Raw genomic sequence first — 6,000 nt, 5'->3', positions numbered from 1 at the left:
CTTCACCCACTGCTACCACACAATACACATCCAGCTTATCCTCACACACCTCACTCTGCCCTCCCTCACATCCAACTACCACTTACCCACTTCCTCACCCATATTCACCACAGCTCTCTTTTACTAAACGCGACCTGGAGTTTGCGTTTTTCTTCTAAGAAAATCCACGGGGTGGGGGCGAACCAACACTACTGGCTCCGCTTCTTTTGCACATGGCCCTTTAAGAACCCAGGGAGCTGGCCTCGATCTGAGCGCCTCACCACCCTGCCTCTGCTGCCTGACTGGGATAGCCTCCTTGCCCCAGTTCTGCCTTACCCAAGCCAGGACTGTGCGTGTCAACCAGCCTCATGGACAGCGGGATTCGCGCTCTGGACAGTTCCATTGTGGAATGGAAAGGGTTACCTTATACTAAAAAAACAAGACACCACCATATAACAATGTCAATTGAAAAGGGAAAGAGGCTATGCTGGGGATCATTGGACCTGCATGGACATCTGTGTGGGTTGCAGACTGTGATGAGAAGGACAATTGCCACAGCAATGCGTGGCCAGGCCCCGCTAGTTAATTAATAAATATGCCTACCAAAAGCATTGTCAAAAGCCCTCATGGAGGAAAAAAGGGTCAAATGGACTGGCGGAGGGCCTGATACGCAAGTGGGCACCCCTCAGTCCTACTGCCTCAAAAGCCAAAGCGGATATTAGTTGGCCCCTGCCTGGGGGTTATGCCAGTTGCACTGCAGCCATATCCCTGGACTTATGCCCAGAGGCATATCAGGGGGGGGAATGGTGGACAGAGACATCCCCTTCTCTGAGCAGCCCCCCACGCCCCCTTGTGCTCAGAGACGTGGCTTGGGGGCACTGAGCCCCATCCTGCCAGCCTGCACAGAGGTCGGGGGGGGGGGTGGCTCAGCGTGGGAGGGAGGCCAAAAGCCAGCCTGCATAGATGCTGGGGGCAGGGCTTGGTGGCATGCACCCGAGGACATGGTTAACCCCATGTCCTTATTAGCCATATGCTTATGCCACCCCTTTGGGCCCCCAAACTGAGCATTTTTGGTGGCATAAATCTGAGGTCCAGACCGCTGGTGTAATGCTGGCAAAGGCCAGGAGGGAGCTGACTAATATTGGCTCCTCCTCTGGCCACACCCCCAGTCCACCCCTGCTACACCGGTGGTGGCAGGGGCCCTGGGACACTGCTGTGGCATCCAGCTTGGCATCCCAGCACTGGAGAGGGCTACAGCGACTGCAGATTGGTAGAATCACCCCTCCACTGGGGCAAGTGCCCTGGGGAGGGCAAATTGCTGGCACAGCCATGCACCACTCCCACAAGTGGATCCCCCCTCCTTTGAATGGGGCCATTTGATATTACTGATTTTCAGGATTTTTCCAGTATAAATGACTACTTAAAGCCTTTTATGGTTTAAAATGGCTGACCTGGATTACCCAGGCTAGCCTGATCTTGTCAGATCTCAGAGGTTAAGCAGGATCGGTCCCAGTTAATACTTGGATGGGAGACAGCCAGGGAATACAAGAGTTGCTATGCAGATGAGGGTAATAGCTCTGTTAGTATCTTGCCTTGAAAATCATACTGAGTTGCCATAAGTCACCTGAGACTGGTTAGTCCTTTAGACACAACCATGTTTTAACTATTGAACCAGCTTTTCAAGGATCACAATATCAAACAAAAATGCAAGCACCAAAAATAACTGTTGCTCAAGGCTTTACTAAAATGTCGCACCCTACTCCAATCCATTCCAATTATGCCAGTTTGAGCAGAAATCAGGTGGGCTGAGCAGAAAGTACATCTGAGCCAAGCAAGATAATGAAAGTACATGCAGTGGGGGAAGGCAACACTCTCCCCACCACAACTCCAGCCAATTTGATTTGACAGAAAATGACTTTCTGGTATCAGACTGACTCTGAAGTTATATGACAACTGTATTCTGACTGGCTCTGTGTGTCTGCATAGAGGAGAGAGAGACAGCTGTGCAACTTTATTAAGACTGGAAACACTCAATGCCTATCCTTAGGGTTGGAGATTCGGCTGCACCAAATGGGCTGAATCTGGGCGCATTTGGGCATATTTGGGCCAAAATCAGCCAAATATGTCCTGCCCGAATCTGAATGCAAGGCATTCGGGGTTTTGGGGTATTTTTGGTGTTTTTTGCATTTTGGCTTGCAGGGGGCATATTTTTAAAGCTAGTGGCACCACAACTTCAGGGCATCAACCAGAGACTCTCCTGATGATGTCATCCAAGTTTGGTGAAGTTTTGTTTGGGGGATCCAAAATTATGGACCCGCAAAAGAGTAGCCCCCATCTCCTGTTAGCTACCATTGGAAATAATGGGGAATGGGGCCCACACTTTGGACCCCCTCAATCAAACTTCACCAAACTTGGTTGGTATTATCAGGTCAGTCTTCAGATGATACTCTGAAATTTTAGTGCTACTAGCTTTAAAGATGCACCCTTGCAGGCCAAAATGCAAAACACACAAAAAGTAAAAAAAAATCATATGGACCCACATTTTTCAGGTGTACTCGAATATGTGGGCATATTCAAATATGTTATTATTCGGGCATACAAATAATTTTATGCCTGAATAAATCTGAATCTGAATTTTACCAAATTTCTAGGGTATTGACCAAGCCTATAAAAGAATGAGGTTGATGACAAAGTCCCATTCCTGGGAGCTTGGTGTTAGATCTTGGACCCTTAAGCCAACAAACAAACTCTGAGGTATTAATCAGTAGCGTTTATTGAGCAGGCATTGAAGCACCACATTAGAAAAGCCAGTTCTGCAAATCTGGCATTCACAGTGCCCTTTATCCCCAAAGTGACCCCCCCTCCCATTTTCTCAAGAAGTTGTGAAAAGCAATATTTGGAGCGAAGGCGCCCAAGGTCACAAGCAGATAGTGATAGAGAGCCACCTGGCTTCCTGCCCCATGAGATAACGGATGTAACTCTTTTCTCATAGGACCAGGGTGTCAGGGGAAAGCCCACTTATCTACAAAGCGTGTGAAGTCATAAAGGAAAGATCAAGGAAAGATGTCCCAAACGGCAGTGGTTACATACAGTAGGCTGGTTACATATATATTTCAGCAGCATTGATTTGTTGTTTCAAGCAGTTAGGAATGCATCTCAATCACATAGATACTATCCCCCTGACACTTGGGGGGCTGTATTAGATATAAGAGCAAAAAAAATCACATTGATTGTACTAAGTAGGTCTTATCAATTTGTTCCACTGAAGCTGCACAAATGACCAAAATTGTGGGACCTACTCATTCTTCCCTTCCACTCCTGAAGGTTTACTAATAAACAGAAGAGTTATTGCTCAGTTCCTACAGATATTTCACTATCATGAACTTCTGCTATCATAAACTTCCTTTTTATTGTTTGACCAGTTCCACAGAATTGGGATCCAAAGGTGAGGCACACTTTAGTGTAGAGTATCATGCAATGAACTCTGAGCTGAATGGCCCAGACCAACCTCAAGTCATCAAATCTCAGAAACTAAGCCCTGGTTAGTACTTTCATGGGAGACCATAAAATACCATGGTTGTTATGCAGAGGAAAACAATGGCTAACTGCCTCTGAACATCTCTTGTGAAAAACCCGCTGGGTTGTTTTCAGTTGGCTGTAACTTGACAGGACTTTACACATCATCATGCAATGGAACAAGGTAGACGGTACCTTGTGTTTTATTTAATCAAACAAGCCGCAGAAAAACAGGGATCCTACTTAAAGCAATTCTTGTCAACCATCTTCATAGATGGGCTTCCTTGGTTAGCCAACTTGAAATTACCTCAAGAGATCTTGCAATCAATCATTCTACTTTAGGAACACAATTTACCCAATGAATCCAATCACGTTTGTTAGCTTGAAAAGAATTCCAGGGATGAAGAGTTGGCGTGGCGTAGTGGTTAAGAGCAGGTGAATTCTAATCTGGAGAACCGGGTTTGATTCCCCACTCCTTCACCTGTGGAGGAGGCTTATCTGGTGAACCAGATGTGTTTTCACACACCTACTTTCCTGCTGGGTGACCTTGGGCTAGTCACAGTTCTTCAGAACTCTCTCAGTCCTACCTACTTCACAAGGTGTCTGTTGTGAGGAGAGGAAGGAAAAGCTTGTAACTCACCTTGAGTCTTCTTACAGGTGAAAAAGGTGGGATATATATCCAAAACTCTTCTTCTTCTTGTCCAAGCAATCCATTCCAGCTTTTTGCTGTCCTAATAGCTAGAATGTTCTATGCATCATGCAATTGAAAATTTTTGGTAGATTATGGACAACTACACATTGCACATCTTCTGGGTTTTCTTCAGGATTGGGATGACAGACGTGATCTGGCAGTTCCATCCATCACCGTCATGTCTCAAACTGGCCTGGAACAGGTGGGGCAAGGGGGTTTAAGACTTCCCTCCTGCCAGAGGCATATGGCCTATAGGGACATGGGGTCACCCATGTCCCCAGGCACATGCCTTTTGGTCGTGTGGGGTGGGGTGCCAGGCTGGGAAAACCTCACACTTTCCTCAGCAGGGCTTTTGGAATCTGTCATGCAATGAGTTTGTAAGGGAGAGGGATGTGTCTGTAGCCAAGACTCTGCCCCAAAGGTAATGTACACTCACCGCGGGGCAAACCAAAAGTGTGTAAAAGTCTATATTATGCTATCACTTTCCATACATCATTATTAGTGCCAGTTTATTTCCATTTTGGAAAGCAGATGTCAAAATGCTACTTGAAACTCACAATACAATAAAGAAAAATAAAGTTTAGATTGAACAAGACCTATTGCCCCAAGCTTTGTACACCAAATGCTGAAAATTCTACATGGTTTATTGAGTGGCAAATCTCATGACAGGTACAACATTAAAACATAATAAATTAAAGTAATTGCTATGTCGTGAAGCAGTTTAGGTATAGGTTATACAACTGCCATGCAGCTTTTGATAAGAACTCCTTACGGAACTATTTATGCAGTAGCTTTTAAACACAATATTCCATATTCATCTCATGGTGAAATGACTTATCAATTGGGGGTGGAGCAGAAGACATTCATTTAGCATTAGGTCATTATAAGTGCCAGTTAAACTGCATTTGGGTTCTTACTGAAACTAATATGTGGCACGTGCACACACACACACACCGTTACTGGGGACCCTCCCTCAGCATCCCTTGTGGCAGACAGTTCCAGTCTTTTGCTCAGCCCATAGGCCTCAGAAGTGAGGGAGGAGAGCTCACTTGTTGCCTCTGCCTCATGGCTTGGCAAGTTCTCCAGCTCTGCAGGAACTGCCAGCCAAAAGTTTCCTCCTTGGCCATCCCTTTCCTGCCTTTTAACCAGCCAGCTCCACCCCTAGGCCCTCAACCTACCCACCAGGGTTTCTGGGTCTTGGTTGGGACTGCCCTTCCTTGGCCCTAGTGGTTGCCTGAGCTGTCCCTCTAACCCCAACTCCACCCACCCCAAGACCTCTCTGTAGCTTTGCCCCTCTCACCCTCCCAGATACTGAGGCCTGTGCTCGCTTAGGGATCTTAAGGGACCTCAGTGAAGTAAAACATTTGTGCAAAAACAGTGACACAGTCAGAGGCATAGTGCCAACAGGGCCAGGTGGGGCATGACGCTCCAGGTGCATGGCGTGGCAGGGGCATGGCGACGATGGCTCGTGTTGCGGCAGGGGTGCAGGGTGCATGCGCCCCCCCCCCCCAGGCAGAGTTCCTTCTCACTCCGCCCCTGGACACATTACTTGGGAAATAGACTGACTGGAAAAGAATATATTGATACTTCCCACAATCAAGAGATACTCAGATGAAAAAAGTAGAGTTGGCAGCTCTGGGATGGGAAATACCTGGAAATGTTGGGGATTGAATCTGGGGAGGGGAGGGATTTCAGCAGAGTATAAAGTCAAAACATTTGCCCTCCAAAATGTTCACTCAGCCATTTTCTCCAGGGGATGTGATCTCTATTGTCTACAGATCAGTTGCAATAGCAGGAGACCATCAGGTTCTACA

The sequence above is a fragment of the Sphaerodactylus townsendi genome, linkage group LG15, assembly GCF_021028975.2.
Source record: "Sphaerodactylus townsendi isolate TG3544 linkage group LG15, MPM_Stown_v2.3, whole genome shotgun sequence".
In the NCBI taxonomy this organism is placed as follows: Eukaryota; Metazoa; Chordata; class Lepidosauria; order Squamata; family Sphaerodactylidae; genus Sphaerodactylus; species Sphaerodactylus townsendi.
Note: the sequence above shows the minus strand (reverse complement) of the source record.